This window comes from Stegostoma tigrinum, chromosome 33 (genome assembly GCF_030684315.1).
Source record: "Stegostoma tigrinum isolate sSteTig4 chromosome 33, sSteTig4.hap1, whole genome shotgun sequence".
Classification (NCBI taxonomy): domain Eukaryota; kingdom Metazoa; phylum Chordata; class Chondrichthyes; order Orectolobiformes; family Stegostomatidae; genus Stegostoma; species Stegostoma tigrinum.
Window position 1 is genome coordinate 15,586,863 of NC_081386.1, and position 25,244 is coordinate 15,612,106.

Here is a 25,244-nt window from a genome sequence, read left to right on the forward strand (position 1 = left end):
TCAAATAGCTAACCAATGCTACCAATACCTCTGAGATAACGCTGTGTGGAGCTGGATGAACACAGCAGATCAAGCAGCATCAGAGGAGCAGGAATGCTGACGTTTCAGGTCAGGACCCTTCATCAGAAATGGGGGAGGGGAAAAGGGTTCTGAAGTAAATAGGGACAGAGTTGGAGGAGGATCAAAGATGGATAGAGGAGAGGAGACAGGCAAGTTAAAAAGGTGGGGATGGAGCCAGTAAAGGTGAGTGTAGGTTGGGAGGAGATAGGACAGAGAGGACAAACAGGCAGGATAAGGTTAGTAGGTAGGAGGGAGTAGGTGAGGGGAGGAATAGGTTAGGGAGGCGGGGACAAGCTGGGCTGGTTTTATGAATGCGGTTGGGGGTGGGGGGGGGGGTAGATTTTGAACCTTGTGAAATCCATACTGATACCATTGGGCTGCAGGGTTCTCAAGCAGAATATGAGTTGCTGTTCCTGCAACCTTCGGGTGGCATCATTGTGGTACTGCAGGAGGCCAAAGATGAACATGTCGTCTGAGGATCGGGAGAGGGAGTTGAAATGGTTTGCGACTGAGGAATTGTTCCTGCAACCTTCGGGTGGCATCATTACCACCCCAAGGTTGCAGGAACAGTAACTCATATTCCGCTTGGGAACCCTGCAGCCCAGTGGTATCAATGTGGATTTCACAAACTTCAAAATCTCTCCTCCTCCCACCGCATTCCAAAACCAGCCCAGCTCGTCCCCGCCTCCCTAATCAGTTCCTCCTCCCACCTCAAGCCCCACCCCATTTCCTACCTACTAAACTCATCCCATTCCCTTGACCTGCCCGTCCTCCCTGGACTGACCTATCTCCTCCCTACTTCCCCACCTACACTCACCTCTACAGGCTCCATCCCCACCTCTAACTTGTCTGTCTCCTCTCCACCTATCCTCTGCTCAGTTAGCTTTTCCAGAGACACCTGAGCAGCAAGACAGCCTACTCTCCACACTTCATCACCTAGAAGTATTTAGTAGAGATATCTACAATCCTCTAATTCTGGCCTCATGTGCATCCTTAATTTTAAAGTTGCTCCATCATTGGTAACCATTTCTTCAATTACCTCGGTCTGACATTCTAGAATACGCTCCATACACCTCTCAATTTTGCTTTCCTTAAAACATTCAAAACCTAAACTTGATTAAGCTTTTAGCCGGCTAATCCACAATTTCCTGAGGCTCATTGTCATCCTTTGTTTTGGGATGACAATGTGGCGTACCTGGACAGGTTTTATTCTACGCATATTGCATCTTTAATACAAGTTGTTACTTATGTGAAATATACACAACATTGCAAGTAGTTATGACATAAATGCATCAAAAAACACTGAGGGAAAAATGCAACATCCCCTTCACAGAGGGTCATAGCGTAGCCTGGTGAATAATAGCTGCATTACCACGGAGCAATAATTGCCGCAATGTCTAAAACATACATTTCATCACCACACACAGAGGCATATATACAACATCATAACCTGAAGTCAGATTTCACTGACATCCCAAGGCCCAGAAGCAACTTTGAACTTCTGGTACAGAAGTAATACTCATCTCAGGCTTGAAAGAAAATATGCATTGTAAGCATTCCGAATATTACCAGCTAATTTTGAGAGAGGATTTAATGATTTTCTAGATGGCTGAATCTGAAAACAAAAAATATGCAGCAGTTTGCTTGACCTTGTTTCTATCTGTCTTAAGGATTTTGATTACTTTGTGCTTTGGCCAATCATTAGTTTAACAGATAATATTTAAATCTGACAGTGTTTTAATCACTTTCTTTAAAATGCTCATTTCACTTCAATAGAAGGTACCAAGCATTGTGTTATGAATACAGCCACCAGATGCAGAATAGTTCCAGTGGTACATTTACTGTGGGGTTGTAGAATACCTCTGTGCCTCCATGTATGAGTATAAATGAAATGCAATTCATAAGCAAATATACAGATTGAGTGTTGTAGTTCATGCTTGCTTAAAAAGCACGGCACTAGCTTATTTGAACTGACCTGTCCATTGTTCCCAATTGCTGTGCAGAATACTTGATGACTAATGACGATGGGCCAGGAGACCCCAAAGTTCAATGTTCATTTCATGCTGGGTCACAGAGGTCAGTAGCCCATCACCAAGTCACCCTTTATTTACATGCGCACAGTACATGGCTATGACCAGCCTGCTTGGAGTCAGTCCCTGAAGTCAGGATACGGAGTCCCCTGTCTATTTCTGTCAGGCAGGGCTCGCTGGTTGGGCCAGGTTAACAAGCCCGATCAAGGATCTCATACAGTAAGATCTACCTGTTCCAATCACTACAGTCAATTGGTCTTCGCAATGGAATCTTCAAAACTGGCAGTGCCCAAGTTTAGAAAGATGTAAGCTTTCTGTCAATTTCAGAAGGGTACTAGGATCTGGTTTGGTTCCAACAATTTCAAGGTGAAATAGTCTACCATCATCTGCAAACACTAAGGTCAAATCAACACCAATGGAACCATTGCTCAGTGAACAGCCACTCCCAGAACAGGCAGGAGTGGAAGAAACAAAAAAAATTATCACAGACATGAACTTCGTAATAGGTGACTGATTAGCTAGCTCAATAAAAATAACTGATAAAATTTTCAACATGTTGGCAGTTGACAGTTCATAAAACTTCTAGGCATGAAGTGTTGAGTCAACAGCTGATGGCTTTTACTTTGAAGCTTCATGTTCGCCAAGGTACAGGGAACTACATCAGTGGCAAATAGTTTCAAAAGACATTCTATTTCGGCATAAAGACAGTTATGTTTGACTGACAAAATCATATTAGCTAATAAAACCTCACTAGAATTTAAATGCATCTTGCTGTAGAGCTGTCTTTCACCATATTTCAGGGCAGTAATTCAAAGGGCAATTCATAGTGAAAGATGAGAAAAAGTACATACTTCAGTAAGTTAAATTTATTCCAGTTCCCTCTCCCCATCCCCCTCTCTGATTAAGGGTCTAGGCCCGAAACGTCAGCTTTTGTGCTCCTGAGATGCTGCTTGGCCTGCTGTGTTCATCCAGCTCCACACTTTGTTATCTTGGATTGTCCAGCATCTGCAGTTCCCATTATCACCTGAAGATACTGTCTGCAATATAACGGTTCTTGAAGAGACTTAAAATTCCAAAGCTACCTTAAAAATCACATTAAAATTCCCTGAAATTCTCAAATGAAAACTATACTGCAAAGCAAAGCAATGTTCAGACATCTGCTGCTAAAATCACTACAGGATTGAACATTTTTATTCAGGTTGTAAAGGATACACATGCTCCAAATTTTACATAATGTTAAATGATTTTTGCTCTATCCCAACAATGGCACTGTAGAAACTCTGCTTCAATATCAGGTTAGTCCTAACTGTAAATACAGCTTTGTGATTTACAAGACAGCTAGAGCAAAAACAACTTCTCACCAATGCTACAACTGTAGTTTAAATACACAAGAATTAGACGCTCTCAAAGTCACAAGGAATATGACTCCTAACAATACAGTCTCAATAAAAGCAATACAAGCCCCATACGCAGTTTCTCATTCTTAGATGAGGCGCTACTGGCCAACTATAGATTACTGTTCCATGACAAGTTTTGGCAATCCTGAAACTTTTGTTTTTGAGATTCTTTTGGCCAAGGTTATTCATATGCTCAATAGTTGGCAGCTGACAGCTCATTCGCTCCAGTGAGAGATGATTTAATCCACCTCTGTATTTGCTAGGTTTTTTTTGTGAAAAGAGAAAGTGCAAGCAAACAGTCCTGATATGGATGATTTATCAGTGAAAGCTGTGATTCCAGTTTGTGGGTATTTTTAATTGCATAACTACTGTACCTGCAAATACGACAACATGTGGCTCATTTTGTGCCAGTCAAGCATTAAATCACTTTTCTGCCATTTTGGATTTTCAGAATGTCTTCTGTTATCTAATTGTCTCATGATCTTTGAAGCCTATATTTCTCTCAGCGCCCTGAAATTGTAACTGTGGGGAGAACACTGAGGCCTGTCCGGTATCCTCCCAATTCACTGCCTCCACACCACTATGTAAAAAACAGGGCCGAGACCTTTAATCATCTTCAAAGGAAATTCCTTGCTGCTGCACAACAAGAGATTCTCACCAGGCAGGTATCAAATCAGCACAAGCCCCCAGGGTAAGAGAGGGATGTTATTACGGAAGAACTTTACAAATATAACACAGGATGAAGATTCCCACTAATGAAAGATAGAGGGGCTCTTAATGATCACCAAATTATCACAGCTAAGCACCGACCCAACATTTGTGGTAATGACTGGATTGTTTAGAAGTTTGGACAACTTATTTCATTTTGGGATATCTCCTGCAAAAAGGTGATCCATTTGCAAGTAATAGCTTCACAAATATAACTTATCATTTCTGGAGTCAAATAGCTACTCTGATAAGACATTGTTTCCTTTTAAGTTGCATTTAGTGTTCAGTATGACAAACTTGCACATTTGTTTGCTATGATATAAAGAAAGCACACAGATATTGTAAGTTCCAAAGTACATTTAAAATGCTAAAATATTTTCCCATCCACAATAACTTTTCAAATTGTGGTTAACCATTACTCATTTAATTTCACCACATTTCTTTAAAATCCTCACATTCCTTACGAAATGCTTATCACTTAAAGTTAACACGAAAAAGCGGTTCAGAGTAGGTTGGAGGAAACTATCTGGGTTAATAACACTTTTACATGCCCTCACTGCAATAACCTGAAACTGCACTTAATGGTTAGTGGCTTTCTCTCACATCTTACTTTGTCTAATTTGGTCAGCAGCCTAAAACATGCATTGTGTTCAAAAGCAGAGGTAATCATTTGGAGAATTCCACGTGCACTGAAAGAGGATTTAACCATCTGCGCCTGCCCCATCACCTCTGCCCTCCACAAATCCTTGCTGAGGCAACACTAGTAAACCCAAAGGCTGAGTCGCCTCATAGGCCTTATTACATGAGGCTTCCTCACTCCTGACTAACTGCCGATCAAGCATAAGCAGGGGCCCAAATCCACTGGGATTCTGAAGACACATTGAAGGAAAAGCTGTGATAGGCACCAAAAAAGCCCATCTAAGGCCCTTTACTGCCTAAAATTATCCAATCACTTATGTAAACCCACGAATGTCTTACTAAACAAAATACTTTTGACTGGTTTCAGTGTACAAGCATGAAAACAAGAGGTATCTCTAAAGACTTTCATACAGAAAACTAGTTTTTTTTCCTTCCATTGAAACTCTACTGCTAATTTGCTCAATTGTTCAGTAACCAGAGAAGCTGAAACACTAAGCAAAGCAACAGAGTAAACAAGAGGTCAGTTGCCAGGTCAACACAGAACAAAGGTTTCCTCAGAGATGTCAAAGGCAATCTCATTATTCTTCTTGCAATAGTGGTATGCTATCCTACCCATTTTCTTCGAGGTTTTTGCTTCAGCAGTTTTCAAAAGGAATTGCCTGAAGAAAAATATTGTCTCCTGAATCCAAAAGCACTGATTAACTACATCCAAAAAGCATTTATCTAGTTTGTCACCAGGTCAGATAGGAACTCAAATGCATTAATTAAAAAAATGGCTGTATAAATTTAGAAATGACCATTGCAACTGGATACATTTTAAGTCAACTGGAACTGTGGTTGAGTTAAGATGTATCTTATATTGCCCTCAGCATCAAGACACTTCTGCATGCAAATTAACATTCTTCACATATCAATGCCTGAAAGATTAGTGTTTCTACAGTTGACACAAAATTCATAATGAAGGTTGAGACTCACGCTTTCATCTGTTCTCTCCATCCCATCTGTTAAAAAAGCATTAATATCTTGGCACAGAAAGGCCAATAAAACTGATGCACTAATCAAGAATTCTTTTCATTCTTTCCTAGGCAGTGAAAAAGCAGGAAATGGCTGCAGTGACACCCAATAAGCCACATCATGTTGCATCAAAGTAATTCAACTTGTGTGGCTGCTGTTCAGTCAGTCAAGAAATGCACATGCTTTTACTCTGCCGAGTCTATTTACTGTGCCCCAAAATGATTGTTGGAACAATTCATGCAGCAGATGAGCATGGTCTTTGATTTTCAGGTGTTTGCACCCATGATTCACAAGAGTCTATGCAAACTCAAATAAACCAATGCTAGTTTGAAATTTAGTATCAAGTTTTAACATAGAATGCTAAGGAATTATTTTTAGTAACTTCCACCCATCTTGAATGCCACCACTCAATAAGTTCAACTTGCAGAAGAACAAATGGCGAAACTCAGTGTTTGGGCGCTGGAAATTAAGTACACGGGAAAGGGTATCTCATCCAAAATTATATTATGTTAAAAATTTATAGTAATTTGTATGTGTTCATATTAAACAGACATATCAATAAATCACACCAAAGCACATTTAAAATTTTAAGAACATTCAAAATTCTTTTTAAAAAAAACCACAGGTAAATAAACTCAGTGACGGTTAACTTTTCTATGAAGTTGAACCAGTTGTACTGCCCATGATAGTATGCAGATGGAGCAGGCACGTACATAGTACAAATTACAACGTCCATTATTGGACATGTTTAAAACAGGAAAATATGCTCTTCATTGTACAACTCAGGTGGTTAGATGTGACAGAATACAATGCTACGCAGATCAAGGAAATCTTCACTGAATGAACCGATTTCAGACAGAACAGCAGAAAGAGCACCACAACTAACCCATGCCTCTGACCTTTGGAGAGGAGGCATTGAAGCAAAAGGTGATAAATCAGAATGTCCCACAAAACTGGTCACTATTTAACTTGCCTTCAAGGTTTATATTACATTATTCAGTTTGGATTTATTGGATCAGATTTTAATGCATCAAAGTTTTCATTTTCAATAGGACAGCAACAAAGTGGAAACTTGCACCACTGAATTTCCCTAGGAAGCATTCGCAATAATATCTTCAAAGGATATGACACATGCAGCAAGGAGTGAATCGTGCGTATGTACATGTTGAAAAGAAAGAGTAACTGGAATATTCTGGTGCTTCTCCAGCTCCATACTGTGTTGTCTCAAAATCGCGCATCTGCAGTTCTGGCTATTTGAGTAACTGGAGCATTATTCTGAAGGAGGACAGCATAATGTATTCAGCCAATTTTAAAAGCATTTTTGACTCAGTACTGTGTAGTGATTAGTAATGATCAATTTCTACCAGTAACTTGCACTTCAGAATCAAAAATGGAAACATTTTGAATGTTAGGCGAACAAGAAGAATATAACCAGTCTTTTGAATTCACTTTTACTCTAACCCACATAACTAAAAACCCACTATTTCTGCGATGGTAGGAACTGCAGATGCTGGAGAATCTGAGATAACAAGGTGTAAAGATGAATGAACACAGCAGGCCACGCAACATCAGAGGAGCAGGAAGGCTGACGTTTCGGGCCTAGACCCAGACCCTGGTCTAGACCCAAAACGTCAGCCTTCCTGCACATCTGATGTTGCTTGGCCTGCTGTGTTCATCCACCTCTACACCTTGTTATTCCACTATTTCTGCAGCTGTTTGTCACTTGTTAATTTGTAGCTTTAAAAAAAAACCTAATTTACAGGCAGGGCTGTCAGCTAACCCTATAGGAAAGCAAAGGCTACAGAAGGAAAATTGGCCTATGTTCCCCTCCACCTTGCTATTGAGCAACTACTGATGACAAGGCATTTATATGTGGGGGGAAAGACTTAGCTGTCCTGGCCCTTGCACCAAAAGATTGCTAGTCAGCAATAATTATTACTGTATTAGTTAAAAGAAGAAAAACTGCAGAAAGCTGCAACAAAGACAGGCTTGGGGTGCTTGTGCTAGCTTTGTTTCGTGCACACAGGTGCAGCAGGTAATCAGGAAGGCTGACGGAATGCTGACCCTTGCTTCAAGAAGTCTCACTGAAATTTTACAAAGGGCTGGTGAGGCCACATCTGGGGTACTGAGAGCTTTGGTTCCCTGACTTAACGAAAGATATTTATTTGGAGACAATTCAGAGAAGGCTCATTAGGATGATCCCCAGTGTGGAAGGACTGTCTTATGAGCAAAGGTTAAACATGTTGGGACTCAACTCATTGGAGTAAAAGAATGAGAGGTGATCTAATTGAAACATATAGGATTCTTTAGAGGCTTGACAGGGTAATTGTTGAGAGGATGGTTCCCCTCAGAGTCTAGGACCAGAATAAAAGGGGTGTCAATTTAAGACTAAGATGATGAAGAATTTCTTCATGATTGCAGTGTCTTTGGAACTCCTTGCCATAGACAGTTGTGGGGGTAGCATCCTTGAATATATTTAAGGCTACCATAGTTTCTTAATCAGTAAGGGATATCTAACATTACAGGGAAGTGAAGGAAAGTGGATGTGAAGAACGTTGGTTCCCCCAATAGCCAAATGGGTGGTGGTGCAGTCAAGGGACTGAATGGCCTACTCCTGTAACTATTTCTTATAGCCTTAAGAAGGACCATTGTAACCTATCTCGGGAAAATGGGCAATTAAAAAATCTGCAAAGAAATTTACCAAAACAAAATCTTTTTTTCTAACTGATCTCTAAACAACCAGAACAAAGTTTCTAGATCAAAATGTAGATCAGCTCTAGTATTGTCAAACACCTTAAACAAAAAAACACCTTAAACAAGTCAACTAAAACAATATACTGAAAAAAGTGTTGCAGAAAAATAACTATTGTAGATTATATTTCATCTAGAGCTGCTTGTCATGCTCATTCAAACAAAGGCAGGAGGTTAAATGGTTGGATCTGCCTTTAAATGCTCATTAGGTCGACTGGAAGGAAAAGCTAGCGTCTCTTTCTTCAGCAGCTCATAAGTTTTGCTCAAGTGAAACCTACATCAGAGAGATTGAAACTATCTGCTGCCACAGCACTTCAGAGCTGACAAATGACACCGCTGATAGATTGTTCCTTAAATCCAAAACCAGTGCTCTCAGCAGTAACATGTCAGCCCCCCCTGGAAAATGGAAACCAATTGGATAAGCAAGTGGCAGGAAATAGGATCCCTAAAATAAGCAATTTACTTGAACAATGAATGTTTCTTTTTAAAAATAAGAAATTCATACAATGCGCATGCCCAACAGCACCTATTTTAAAAAATTTGACAAGTTCATCCCGCAAGAGTTATTCAACTGCAAGTTATTTTAGAAAAAAGGGACAAAAAAAAGAGAAATTAATCATTGACAACTACCCATTTCTAAACCAGTGAACAAGTAGCACACATTGCCATTAGGATTTATTCAGGCTTAACAAAAGGGGGGAAAAGGCAACTTGCTTTTCCACCATCTGCAAAGATCAATAAAATACATCAGCATTAGTTTGGACACTAAGCAAAACATCAACTTCATCAATGTTGCACGAAACCACATCTGTGATCATTCAACATGAGCTTCTAAAGAAAAATTGTGAACAGCAATGTAATGACCATGTATATTTTATGTTACACATACAAGCTCCCAGCACCCGCCACCAGCCTTGGCCAACTTCAACAAAGAAAATTGTGAAGAATGCTTCATTATCAAGAATCAAAAATACTTTAAACTAAAAGAATAATTGGGCAGTTTATTTATTTACATTTTCTAGCAGGATTTAAGCAAATTTGTAAGTTATATATTCATTGCAACTGAGTTTATGTTAACTGAGTAATCCAATTTATTTTTGAAATCAGAACATTGGCCAGAAACTGATCCAAGTATTTCAATCTGTGATGTGTCTTTACAATTAGTCTTTAGATTTATATTAACATCATATGAAATTCTGTTCCAATTTTTTTTTAAACAAATGTTTTGATCATTACATTCAGAAATTTATCCAAATGTTCATGTTGAAAAAGATACAAGTAGTGGCTATGCCAACATTCCTCCTTTCCAAATGAACCATATGTAGCTGGAGTTTGTTTTGAGTAGAAATAGTCCTTTAGTATTTCATTCAAGCAAGTATTTTTCAGGTGATATTTGAACGGGCAGCAAGCACTGAACAATTTGACGATGGGAGTTTTAGCAATTGAGTGTTTAGCTGGTCTCAACCACATTCAAGATTGTGTATAATTTCAAGCTTTTATGTAGGTGTTACAATCTTTAATGTGGAGTCTGTTTTCATAAAACTGGAAGAATTACTGGACAGGTTACACTTTCTAACAGGTAAAGTTTTCATGAAAAGAATACCCCATCACCCTGATTGACGGCAACTAGAATGCATCACAAATAACTGTGGCTGGGATTAACAAAGTCAGTATAGACCAATACTTAAACATAACACCTTCTTTATACGGTTAGCAGCACAGCAAATACCACATGTATTAATTGTGTTTTTGAGGAGTTGGTAAATGAGGTTAAAATGCAAAATCAAAATCCAAAAGAACTGCCAATGTTGGAAACCAGAAACAAAACCAGGAACTTCTGGAAAAACTCAATAGGTCTGGCAGCATCCATGCAGAGAAATCAGAGTTAACATTTCAGATCAAGTGACCTTTCTTCAGGACTGTTCTGTTTTGTTAAAGTAAAGACATCATTACAAGACAGGGCAGATGGGGAACCTTCACGATTTGAATAGTAGCTGTTGAAGAGATGTTACAATAATAAAATCTATATTTTTAATCCCAAAATAAAAAAATTACTCCAAACAGCAACTCTAACATCAGAAATGATTTACTATTTTTTAAAAAGTAAGTACAGATTTATCTTTACAATTGACATGAAAGTTTCCAGTGCACAAATGATAATTCTTCAGGAAGCTTTTATTACAAATCAGGTGATTTGAGAAACCTAAGAAATCAGAGACTGCTTTGACTCACCCTTTCCATCGTATCGTCACTACAAATAGATACAACCAAACATAACAGTGAACAGGGCCTAGAATGCTGACTTTTGGCATTCTACTTTATGAAAGCCACTATCTGCAGTCCAGCAGATCCACTGCAAAAGTTCAAAAAATTGCCTTTTTCTGACTGCAACTGGGTTAATTCTACAATGGAATGCCACCTGATCTTCCACAAATCTGAGCTGACTCAAAAGGGTTGTTTTGTCACTTCATATGCAAATAGCCATAAACCTACTTCATGCTGTGATCAAGGGAAGCGAGAGACTGGCAAACAAGCACAGGCGAACGCACAGTCCTCATCTACAATCAGGCAAAAATTGGCAACTTTTCTTTTGCTATTTAATTGTTCCTGGTCAAACTCTGCCTGAATAAATCAACACAGGTTCTGCCAAAATACCTATGATTTTTTGATGATTAAATGAGTTATTAATAGGTTTTATTGACAAGTTAAAAAACTTCTTGTTTACAAAACAAAGCCACCTAATCAAACAGAATCCCTTTTCTAGCTTGAGTATGTTTCTTAAAAAGGTTTCTTTCTGGGGAAAAAAAATGGACCAGAGGAATAAATATATGGGTGAATAAACTAAATCAAATCAGAGCTAGATGGAGCTGATCATTTGTTGCTAGGATGGTTAGCAAAGCCTGCTTGAGTTCACTGACCACTGCCAAAAGATAACAAAGCCAATTCTCCCATGAATAGCCTGGCCCCAGAACCCAGAGGTCATTGGGCAGTCCCTGCAAATGGCTTTGTGGCAGCTCCTAAGTTTTTAGGTTATTGTGCTGGCGATGCCATCATTTTAAGATGTCAATACTTTGCCACAGGCATAAGAACCAACTTTCCTAGAGCCCTTCTGTTCCAGAGAAAACATTTCTTTTTTAAAAAAGTCTAGTACCATTCAAACTAAGGGCATTTTGTCTTATTGAAAACACAATATTAAAATGAACTGATTTTGATCTTTGAGAATTTTGGTCTCTCGTGCACTTAGATTAGCAAAACATTGACTGCTCCTTTCCTCCAGGTGCTGCCTGGCTTGCTGTGTTCTTCCAGCCTCTTGTCTATCTACTTAGATTTTGCCCACTTACAATTTTTTTCCCCCTCAAATTCATTCATTCATTATGGTGCAGAGACATATCTATAGACCAAACAAATAGTTAATATTGCAGAGGTGCAACAAGATTCACTTACAGGATTTAGTCTACAAATAGCTTTAGTTAGATCAATTACAGTAACTATGATCTTCAACAAAATAAAATTCTTACTTTCTGCTGTCCAGTATATCTTGCATATTTTCCTCTTGATATATAAACATCCTCAGACACTTCTTCCACAATATACAAACAGCATATCCATCAAGAAACTATGATGCCCCCACTTTTGTCAAAATAAATTGTATAAGTTAAATTATTACTTCTCAAATCATAGGAGAGATCAGAAGAAAATGCAATACTGTGCATGCAGTAGATGATCTCAAATGCAATTCTGGATCCCAAAAAGCTTCCCCATCTAGCTCTTCTCCAACAACCATGTTGGAGGACAGGAGTCATATCAGAGGCCACTCATACTGATTGCTGTCGAGTGACAAAATTACGTACAGTTTTTGCACAAGATGGGAACAGGATCACATGAGATGTCACAACTGAAACAGCCTATCACCTCATACACAGGAAGTGCCCACTGGGAGAGACACTACAGGACAGACAGAACCCATGGGACTCATTTCAAATCTTCAAGACCAATAGGTAGAATACTAGAGACTGGATTTTGGTCTCCAAAGCAGATGCCATTTATAATATTTGGTCAAAACTATTCATATCACTTGATCAACATTTCTACCCTAATTAATATTATACGTAGCTAATTGTTAAAAACATTTTCTGTCCCTCCAGATGCTATCTAACCTGCTAAGTATATCCAGCATATTGTTTTTACGATCAATAAAATTTAAAAGATGCACTTTATTACACTAGCACCTTAATTTAGGAAGGCCACAAGAAGTGCAGGCCAGCATACTATGAACAGAGACTCACTTTATTTCATATGATGGAAATACTCAAAGTATCACTGTAACTCACTGTGGAGTATAACTTTCATTAGCCCAGTTTCCTTCTGCTCTCATTCAAACATTCTGATTACAGCCTTCACATTTAATCAGTGTTTTGAAGTAATTTAGTGCTGTGTATGTTTGGTTCCAAACAAAGAAGTTGCTACTTAATTAATAATTTTATATGAATTCATTAGTAGCCAAATTCCAAATATGCAGGAAGGAGATGACCAGAGAAAGCAACTGGATAGGCCAATGACTGATATAACAAAGCTTGACGCTTCTAGTTTTTGCCCATGGGTAAATGACATACACAAGCTTTATACATAAAATGATGAATGCCTGTCATTGTGTAGATAAACTCAATGACTGCTATTGAAGTGGAGCAGTGATAACACAAGTTATAGCCTCAGGGCTATGTTACACTTATTAGGCCAACAATGGAGAGGGTTTTGTGCGAAGACCACAATTCAAAAATGGTACAGTAACTCAAATTATTTCTGTTAAGACAATATTTTGCAGCTCTCAAAAAAAGTAACGTAACCATAAATGCCAGTTTAGAAAATAAGTGTCATCATCATAATGAATATTCTTCTTGCACATTCTGAAATCTCACATTTTTGCCAAAATGTCAGCATTCTAAACGGAAGCCATTTTTCCTGACGAGGGCAAAAGGTTACACTGATTAAATGTCAATAACCCTATCAGTGTTTGAAATTCACAGCAACCCGATAGCCAGGCTACTAAATTGTATTTCTTAGGTATCCTGCTGGCAACCTTTTCTACTCATTCAAAAATAGAAGAAATGCGCCGTCATATGATAAACCTCATATTAAAATGCATCAAATTTCTTTATCTTGAAACCAATTTCAAAAATCAGCAAAGAGAGAAAGGTGGAGAAATTCATCTACATAATTCATTGGTGGGATCAACCAAGCTGTGAGCTGATAATATTTATAAATATTAATTAGTCAGGCTGGAAATAGAAAACTCCCCGAAGTGAATGTATATTTTCATATAGTTTAACTAAAATTTGCAGGCTACTAAAAAAAGAGTAATGAGAAGATATCAGATGGATTAGTCATTATCACTTTTACTATCTATCTGATAAGATTAGCTGGATATCTACATCAACAGGACTCTGCTACTGATGAAAGAGAGTTTTTTTTATTTTTCATTCCAAATTTAATATTGAGGATTCCCAAATCATGTAGTGGGCTTAGGGGCAAAGTAAACTTCCTTACATAACCTAACTAGACTATATTTACAGCATCCGTTGAAAATTTTCATTTCCTATTCTACCCATCTTCTTAGCCTCTAGGGTAAATTCAGCAGTAAATCTTCAGTCGCATTCAAGTATCAATTGGGCAGTAGCAGGCTTGCACCTCTAGAAGCAGAGTTCACACTGCCCAAACTCATTTGACCGACCATTTTTGGTAAAGACAGGAGACTTTCATCCCATTAGTCTAGGAGAGATGCAAATTTAAGCCCCAGGAGGTGAAAGGTCCCATATGCTGTCTCACTATTTAAGGCAAGCTGGACTTCAAAATAAAATCACTCTCCAGATGAGTTTTCAGTCTTCCCTTTTCCTGTCTTTTCAGAATTGAAACGTGGAACAGTACATTTGTACAGGTACCGGAAGCCTCCTTAAAGAACAGCTACTTGGCCAATGTATTAGTAACAGTTTATCACAGCGAGTGTCAACACACTATCAGGAGATTTTAAAAGACACATTCAAACCTGACACCCATCCAAATTTCACTTTTCAGGCTAGGGAGCACCTTTTCCTCTCTTTAGTCTTAGGCGCAATGCTATCATTAACTGTCAGGTGAGCAAAGATTATCCAACTAATTTAATACAACTGTGGATACCAGTGTTCAGGCATAGCATTCACGCATGTGAGGTTTTTGGCATGTATTATTCAGTGTGATTGAAGCTGACTATATCACAGCTTCATGATGCTCAAGTCCTCATTCTTTAATTGATTTGGCATTATTCCATTAAGATACATTATTCTAGCTTAATTGGGTTTTGTATCATTCTAACCACTTTGGAAATATATCATCTACAAGCAGGTTCCATCAACAATTCCCCTCCCTCAAATAGTTAAGACTACCTATAAACACACAGCAATGGTCCCAAAACTTGATATTACAGGCATGACCTGAGAAAGCTTTCTTTCCGGATGCATTGTGCAATTATTGGTTCTTTTTAAAAGATTTATTTAAAAACTTGCAAAAATCCATTTAGAAGTGATACTGCCCGAGGAGCCAACATTAATCTCCCTTCAAGCTCTGCACTTTCTTGTGCTTGCGATGACAGTGAGAGGACCTTTCTTAGAGCAGGTTTTGGTGGTGAGGGTGGGGAGTCAAATCAATGTACAAAATAGCCTTCAAAGTTTCAACATACAAATAACATCCAATTTCTGAAATGTTACTAATACTATTTCCTCATTAACCACTACGATTGATTATGAAGGACACAATTTTTCAAAAACAAAATGTTTGAGGGCACTGAGGTACCCATCTTTAATAAAGAAGGGCAAGCTCCTCCATGTCAAGTTGGGGAAAAAGTAAACTTTGACCATGTATCAGGCCTGCTAAACATACCTCCCCCAGACTAGACAAATGTGGAGTTCATAGAACATAGAACATTACAGCACAGTACAGGCCCTTCCGCCCTCTATGTTGTGTTGACCTGTCATACCAATCTGAAGCCCATCTAACCTACACTATTCCATGTACATCCATATGGTTGTCCAATGACGTCTTAAATGTACTTAAAGTTGGCGAATCTACTACCATTGCAGACAAAGCGTTCCATTCCCTTACTACTCTAAGTAAAGAAACTACCTCTGACATCTGTCCTATATCTTTCACCCCTCAATTTAAAGCTATGCCCCCTCGTGCTCACCGTCACCATCCTAGGAAAAAGGGTCTTCCTATCCACCCCATCTAACCCTCTGATTATTTTGTATGTTTCAATTGAGTCACCTCTCAACCTTCTTCTCTCTAACGAAAACAGCCTCAAGTCCCTCAGCCTTTCCTCGTAAGACCTTCCCTCCATACCAGGCAACATCCTAGTAAATCTCCTCTGCACCCTTTCCAAACCTTCCACATCCTTCTTATAATGCAGCGACCAGAACTGTACGCAATACACCAAGTGCGGCTGCACCAGAGTTTTGTACAGCTGCAGCATAACCTCTTGGTTCCGGAACTCCATCCCTCTATTAATAAAAGCTAAAACACTGTATGCCTTCTTAACAGCCCTGTCAACCTGGGTGGCAACTTTCAAGGATCTGTGTACATGGACACCGAGATCTCTCTGCTCATCTACACTACCAAGAATCTTACCATTAGCCCAGTACTTTGCATTCCGGTTACTCCTACCAAAGTGCATCACCTCACACTTGTCCGCATTAAACTCCATTTGCCACCTCTCAGCCCAGCTCTGCAGCTTATCTATGTTCAGCAAAAACACTGTTTTGCGTTTCAACACAAACAGGTGACCAAGCCAAGTAATCTCGGTATCATTTACCAAAGATCCAAAGAAGTTGTTCTACATAACTGACATTGGAGGGGGCAGAACAGTGGAAATGACAGAATTGCAATTCTATGTATTCCCCCGTTTTCACCTTTTTGACATGAGTTCAAATTCAATATAGCAAAGGTCTCTTTGGATAACATGAGGTCCAATAAGAAATGATGGAGCTACTTCACTTCAATTCTGGTCAGAGAAAAAGGAAAAATAGTGTAATGCTGGTGAAGGTAAAGGTAAAATATTGCTGTTAATTTAAACTGAGGCAAAATATGAAGCTAGCACTGAAATTTAGGTATTCCCTCAGCCTACAGTGCAGATTCTGTCCAGGTGCTCACCTTTCAAACCTCAGAATACCTGCAAATCCTAGTAGATACAATTTGGAGAACAAGAGAAAAGCAGGTTATACATTGCAACAATACAGTCACAGCAAATTAAAAATATGAAAAAGAGAAAATAAAAAGTGTAAACAGGTTACGAAATCTGAGCCAAAGGATAAATTGTACTAGGATTTCACAAAATCCATCTTTCAAAACACATTTCATGCACACAGCTCATTCCAAACACTAAATCATTTGAAGGAACAAAAACCAGGAGAAAGAAAGCAGGAAACATGTTTATGGTTAGTTTTCATGTTCTTTTTCATCCCAACCAACAAGAAGGGCAAAGTTTGTATCTTCTATTAAGCACCCAATTGTTCTAAAGAGAATCAATCAGATTTGCTATTACAACAAGCAGGTGCTACTGGCTCATCTTCACATTTAATCTAATATCCCATTTACACAGCAGCTGCTAATTTGGTTTGCAGTACATACACACACAGCTGATTTGAATTAAAACAAAATCACATACAGAAAGCAACTTGTTTACTTTGGATTTTTATTTTGGACTCTTTTACAAAGCAATCAGTACCTTCACTGCTTTGTTTCAAACCAATTCAGAATGGAAATTATTTGGCTTGTGTCAAATATTTGATTCAAAACAACCATCATTACATTGCCAACTTAGATAACATTTCAGTTTCAACAATGATTAGAACAAATCTTGCAGATTTCGGATTAATAAATTATTGAATTCAAATCCACACTCAAGATTAAAAATGTAATCCTTTAAAAGAGACAAAGTCATTGAATTAAATGAACTAGGACGTGTTTGTTTATTACATATTTTTCACTGCTCAACTGAAATTTTATATCAAACAAAAATGAACAGAAAATAATGGAAATATCAGGTCTGGGAGTACATCTGCATAAAGAAATGGAGTTATAACCTTTTGTCAGAAGTCATTTGGACTGCTTCTGACACAACTTGATTCTCCATTCAGAAAAAAACAGAAATTGCTGGGAAGTCTCAACAGGTCTGGCAGCATCTGTATTCTGACGAAGGGTCGCTGGACCTGAAACATTAAGCGTGATTTCTCTTCACATATGCTGCCAGACCTGCTGAGATTTTCCAGAAATTTCTGTTTGTGTTTCACACCTTCCAGTTTTTTTCAGATTTTTTTTGTTCAGTGGATTCTCCATTCAGAAAGGAATTCGATGATTACAAGACTGAAAGAAGTTGAAAGTTTTACCAGGGAATGGAGTACAAACGGAGATCTCAATGTGTTGTGACATCAAAAGACAAGGCCCCAAAATAGTACCACATGAAAATACAACCTTTCTAAGGAAATTTACAATAATAGTCATAACAGCACAAGAAGCTACATGGCCAATTAAAGTTACGTTAACTCAGTCTACAGCAATCTGGTCAATCCTATTCCCCTGCTGTACTCCTACACCCTTGCAAATTTACTTCCCTTAAATGCCCAACTAATTTGTCTTTCAGATCACTTCTACTAGATATTCTTGCAATCTTAAATACCAAAAAAACTTTAATGTGACCGGGCTCTAGGGGTCAAAGTCTACTTCTGCTCCTATTAATGTCTGTAGGTAAATATGCCTTCATTAGATTCTTTGAAGTCTCCTGTTCTTTGAAAGAATAAAAGCTTTCTTTTATGAAACTAAAAACAATTTTACTCCCTTTGACAACTGATCTTTTTAAAAATCTTTTAAAACTCGAAGCGAATTTTGTGCCCAAAATAAATAATGCCATATATATCTGCCCCACTTATACATTGGGTGAGAGGTTACTGTTTTAACTACTTTGCTTCAACCTATATACTGCAATTAAAGCTGAGAAACACTCGCAGCAAGATCAAAACTGTCACTTTCCACCATCCATAGGATTGCCCTGAATATAAACACCAATTTTACGGCAAGTTGTTTCAAAACTAAGACAGTTTTGTGATTGCATCTGGTCCCTGATGTGCTGGACCTAAACTGCCCCAAAACCAATTCACATGCAACTTTTAAGCTTGACAGGCATCACATTTAATCCATGCTTGCTAACTTTGGTTAGCAAAATTAAAGACCATGGGGTAGGAGATACTGTACTAACATAGAATAAGGATTGTCTAACAGAGAAGTCAGAATAAAATGGGTCACTCTCAGATAATAAAATGTGAGGCTGGATGAACACAGCAGGCCAAGCAGCATCTCAGGAGCACAAAAGCTGACGTTTCGGGCCTAGACGTCTAGGCCCGAAACGTCAGCTTTTGTGCTCCTGAGATGCTGCTTGGCCTGCTGTGTTCATCCAGCCTCACATTTTATTATCTTGGATTCTCCAGCGTCTGCAGTTCCTATTATCTCTGGGTCACTCTCATACCAGCAGGCTGTGACTAGCAGGATACTGCAAGGATCAGTACTTGGGGTCAGCTATGCACAATGTGTGTCAATGATTTGGATGTGGGGACCAAATGTAATATTTCCAAATTTAAAGATTATAGAAAGCTAAGCAGGAGTGGGTCTTGTGCATATGCAGCTTCAGGAGTTTTTGGACAGGCTTAGTGAGTGGGCAAGAATGTGGCCAATGGAATAAAACATGGAAGAATGTGAAGTTATCCACACTGGTAGGAAAAATACGGTCCCTGATTAATAGATATGTAGAGTTTGTCCTAAATGGTAAGAGGTTGTCAAGTATGGGTACACAAAGGGGCCAAGTGCCCTTGTCAATATACTACTGAAGGATAACATGAAAGTGGAGAAAACGGTTAGGAATGTTAACAGGATGTTAGTCTTCAACACAACAGGATTTGAGTACATAAGTAGTGAAGTCTTGCTTAAGGTAGATAGTAGCTTGGCTAAACCAGATCATTTTCTGAAGGAGGGTCCAGGCCCGAAACGTCAGCTTTCGTGCTCCTCTGATGCTGCTTGGCCTGCTGTGTTCATCCAGCTCTACACCTTGTTATTCCAGAATACTGTACGGAGCTTTGATCTCATCTCAGGACAACTATCACTACCAAAAGGGAAGGTTCACTAGATTTGTTCCCCAGGATGGCAGAACTGTCCTATGAAGAGAGACTGTGTAGACTGAGCCTGTATTCTCCAGAGCTTCAAAGAATGAGAGGTGATCTCATTCCAGCCTGCAAAATACTGAAAAAGGAATAGATGCCATTAATGCAGGTCAGATGTTTCCCCTGTTTGGGGGAGTACAGAACCAGGGTACAAAAACCCCAAAAGATTTTTTTTATCATTTTGAATACATTGTTTGTTACGTAGTTCTCAACCCCTTCAAGCAGGGGTTTAAAAAAGCTTTTTAAAAAAAGCTACAGATATTGCTGAATCTTCCGGGTTTGTCCTGCATTTTCAGTTCCTATCCTAGAAAAGACGTCTGTCTTTCACAACATAGTAAAAGGCAATTTGAATGCACGACGGTATAGTCCACAACATAAATGCAGTTAAAACAAAAGACCATTAGTATGTGCTGCATAAGCAGCTCCTTCAGAGAGAATCCTGGATTGCCCAGAGTTGAATGCTTCTGTATTATGGATTCCTCCTACACACTAGGGACTAGACAACTGCTTTCTTTATCCTACATTACAATAGCATAGATGTGTCAAAAATTCCCTTCTTACACACTCCATGGACTGAGCAATTTGGAATACAGGCTAAAGCTGCCATTCAAATATTCTAACTTTTTACATTTCACAATCACTTTTTAAAATTCCTGGTAAAGTACTGAGTGTTACTTCAAACAGTATCTCCTCTAAATCTTTAAGGGTAATGTGTTCTAATTCATATTACAAGGTTTTTTTACCCCCTCATTTCTCTTTAATCATCACCTTGATTGTCCTGCACATAATCAATACGTCCAGCTGTTAAATTATGGAGACCTTAGAATCCCTGCACAAACAGAAGCAAAGAGAAAAGATCCCTTTTATTTAGGATAATCAGAACAGACAAAGAGACCAGAATGAATTCTTTTCACCAGTCCATTGAAGTATTAAAGTGTAAAACAATTGCAGGACCAGAACTATCCTGCGCTTCAGTGAGTTGCCTCGCAATAAAGCACTACAATTTAGGCACTTAGTCACATAGGCAACTTTTGGTAGGATGCTAAATAACACAGAAAAGTGGCAACATGCTCAGGAGATACCGCCCCTTCTCCATCACCCACTTGGCCCTCTCTCCATTTCTCAGGTATGTGCAAATTTCATGGGCTTCTGGATAGAACCTCCAGCACAAAGATAAAGTTAACCTGTTAAAAACCATTAGAAAGCTTTATAACCCACACAGTTTGAACATACCAGATTACCAAACCATAGCATGACCAAGTAATAGCAATACACGACAACAGATGTTAAAGATTTCAGTGATGACTGCATTGTAAGGAAAAATAATTTTAAATGTCTTATTGCTACATTTCTACTTGGAGATCGTTAGGCAAAAAAAAGTTTTGCAGACAACCCTATTCTTGACTGGACAGTTTTATCATTATTTGATTCAAAGTAGGTCCATTTACTGACTCTTGTGTCCATAATGTCCATATCCACATGTTTCAAAAGGTGCTCATGCATCCCAATGCTATCAAAACTAAGACAAAGCAAAATGCATAAAGCCGTTCAAAGCAGCATACATACTAATAGCTTATCATTTGTGAATTGTAAAATAACTGAAAAATATCGGGCTGTATTTCAAAACTTCACCTCAGCAAATTTCATTTCATTAAAGGACAAAGATCATGTCAACAGGAACATGTAAAAACAATCCTATCACAAAGGAAAACTTAATTAAATAGAGACTGGTTTGAAAGAGGTGAAACCTCATAACTATCAAATACGAAATGTAACTTTTAAGTTTCTAGCTACACCAACCAAAACATGTATTGACATTTTATCTAAATACATTCCTTTGAAAATTACCATTATGATTAACAGTGTCGAGATAACTTAAAATTCACAATTTTCAGTTCTTGTTCTACAAAGGCCTTTCCCTCACCAGAAGTATTCACATTTGTGGTGTACTGTTGGTACGGTCTGAGAGTTTGCATAATGATGAATGTATTCTAAGTAATTTTCTCCGGTTGTAGAGAACATGCTAGTATCCTCTTAAATCACAAATGGAATTATTTAAAATGGAAAAAAAATCCTTTTTTTGTCCTGAACATATTACTTATCAGTGGCAAAGAACGTCTCACTTCTGATCTTACTCAGACCTGAAGCAACCCATATGGGCCTTCAATTGTTAAGTTAGCATTTTCCCCAGCAGGGTGCTCTGCAAAGAACACAACTGCAGTGAAAAGAGCTTCCTATTGTCTCCTAGTTACAAGACAGAAAAAAATCTATTAAAATGTATAGCTTGCTCTTTATATCTTAATAATTTCCTTAATCACTGGTGCTCAAAGTAACTTTAAGCGATTTGAAGAAAGCAAAATTAGGTAAATTCTTTAATGCACGGATGAATGGCAGAAAACAGAGCCTTGAGGGTTTCAGAGTTAGAAACTGTCCCTAAAGCCCTGCTGTGATGTCCTTATGTGATAAGGCTCCACAGTAACACTAAAGGCAAGGCATATGATTCCTTGCATTCCTCAAGAACAATTCCTGGCAATCACAAACTTTGTGGAAGAACAACATGAAAGCTCTGGACAATGAATAAGGGTCATCTGCTCTTTATCACAGGGCTAAACCTCATCCTGCATTGCCTCTAACCTTTTAACCCAAAGAATTCTTAATTTGCACATGAATAATCAATTTCTCGACCATGGCGCAGTATCAGCTTTTAGTTTCTAACTCTGAAATCAGTAACACCTCCCAGTGTGGCCAGGTCTAACAATTCTTGAATAGATTAAATTTAGAGTTTTAAAATATTATCACACACAACTTCTGGTATAATAGGACAATCTGTCTGGCAAATGCTTACAAAAGTACATAGAAAAAGAAAAGTCCTGCACTGTGTTACCAGATCTAGTTCAGAATGAATCTTATTTTTCTAACTACAAGTACTATTTCACTGCTTGCTTTACAATGTTTTGTATATGGCTGCAAACTTGAAAAATAATACCTTACGAGCTTCCTTGGAAATAAAGATTGAAGAGTCTTACATTTTGTTACATCAATATCGTAATGGCACTGATTTTTCATCCAACAAAAAAAATTACAAAATAATGCAAATTTCTAAACTAAAAAGCCTTTTGAAACTCTAGTCTAAAGTGAAAATTAAGTTCTTTGAAAGATTAACAGTACCCCACACATTGTTAGTTTATTTTCCTTCTAATACTCCTTTGATGTTGATAATGCTGGGGTTGTAGTCCACAGGTGCCAAACCTTCAACATCTCTGTGAAGTGATCAATTTTCAACTAAGAGTCTAACGAATTATGATCACCCATACAGGGATCACAACTAATGCAATGATTTCCTCATTTTCTACCTTGGGTTGTACCCTCCATGGGAACAGTTAACCTGGCTAGGCTAAAGATCAAATTTTATGTAATATAAGCACTAATACTAAAGAAGTTTGATAGACAATACAAAAACAATAACAGATATTACCTTTAAACTCAGGTGATCACAGCTAGTTACAATTACATTAAAACATAACTAACCTATACCAGCAATAGATAAATTACTTTCAAGTCCAGGAGAAATAATGAAAAGTGTGCAAAGTAAACTGTATGTCCTTTGCTTACCAAGATCTGCCTGTACGGCACACAATCAAAGCTTTTTACTGATTTTATTTGTTGTATGTCAGTACAAATGACAACCAATAGTAATTGTGAAATTTAAAAAGGAACAAAAATTATTTTAATGATGATTTTATGTGGGAAGTGGTAAGGGCACGGAACACCCTGCCTGCCAATGTAGTTAACTCAGCCACATTAGCGGCATTTAAACAGTCCCTGGATCAGCATATGGATGATGATGGGATAGTGTAGGGGGATGGGTTTAGATTAGCTCACAGGTCGGCGCAACATCAAGGGCCGAAGGGTCTGTTCTGCGCTGTATTGTTCTATGTTCTATGTATTTTACGAGGGTGTAATACATGTGCGCCAGAAATAAGATCATATGACTAAAGATGTTCAACACAATGAAGGTGTGCTGAAAGAGACAGTTACAAAACTTTGGAAGTCTTTGCACAACACTACTCTGCTTGTATCCCAACAATTTGAGAAAAATCAAAAGTCTGAGGACAGAACTGCCACAGGAGTATCGCTGAGTGCTGGTGCTGACAATAACACCACATGACTGGAAACAATGAATGTAATCTTCTTACAATAGATCAAAGTAGTTCATTACAGTCCAAAACAAATAACTGTGTACTGTGCTTACAAATTACCATTTTGGGTCTACTTTCTAAATTAAATATACATCTTTCAGTAGAAGAGAGAAACCTAAAGATCTAATAATACAATTTGAATATTTGACTTTGCAATGAAGTAGCCAAAATGAAAAACTGTTACCAAAGTGAGCAAGTAAACCAGTACAATCAACATGGAAGACAGAATTAACGGATTTTTGGATAAGATTAAAATGCAGTCATTTTTATATACATAGTTTCTCAAGGAATGAGCTGCAAAATTTCATCATTTACTGTTAACAGTAAAACTAGAAATGCCTTTTCAAATCACAATGACAATTTCTCCAGAAAGCGTAAACAGCAGAAATTGGAATACCCAGGGACACCTGTCACCTATATGACAAATATCAGATCTCAGAAAGTTTTCACAATAATTTTATGCTCCAGAATGTATGAATAAATAAGTTCGTAAATCCATTTTTTCCTCACAGTGGCACAATGGTTAGCACTGCTGCCTCACAGCACCGGGGACTTAGGCTTGATTCCAACCTCAGGTGACTGACTGTGTGGAGTTTGCACGTTGTCCCCTATGTCTGTCTGCAACAGTTTCCTCCCACAGTCCAAAGATATACAGGTTAGGTGGATCGGCCATGCTCATGTGCTTGTAGTGTTCAGGGATGTGTTGATTAGGTGGATTAGCCATAGGAAATGCAGACTGCGGGGTTAGCGTAGGAGGTGGATCAACATAGGATGGTCTTCAGAGGGTTGGTGTAACTTATTGGGCTGAATGGCCTCCTTCCACACTGTACGGATTCTACAATCAGAAATTATTGACATTTGGGGAAAAAAAATCATTCCCTTACTTTAAGTCATGAAACAAAATGAGGACTGCCTCTAACTGCTGATACATGAAACAAGTCCATATAAAGCAGGCATATTTGTGAGTAGCTCCAAGAAAGGACAGAAGAGGGAGAGAGAGACACACAGAAGACTGGGAAGAGAGAGAGAGAGAGAGACACACACACACACACACACACACACATACACACACACACAAAACACGATGTATGGTCTTCTCACTGCCTTCACCTTAAAATTAAGTGGGAACAGGCAAGGCCTCAGTTAGCCTCCCCTCATCCGAAATGCGAAACATACTTGGAGAGTGCAGAGGAGTTAAGTAATGAGGAGAACTCA

General features: G+C 38.4%; 1 protein-coding gene across 4 annotated transcripts in view; it reads right to left on the reverse strand.

Annotated features, from left to right (window-relative positions):
• LOC125467354 (protogenin-like) overlaps positions 1 to 25,244 on the reverse strand; it is a 125,629-nt gene that overhangs the window by 96,422 nt on the left and 3,963 nt on the right. The window lies entirely within an intron of this gene.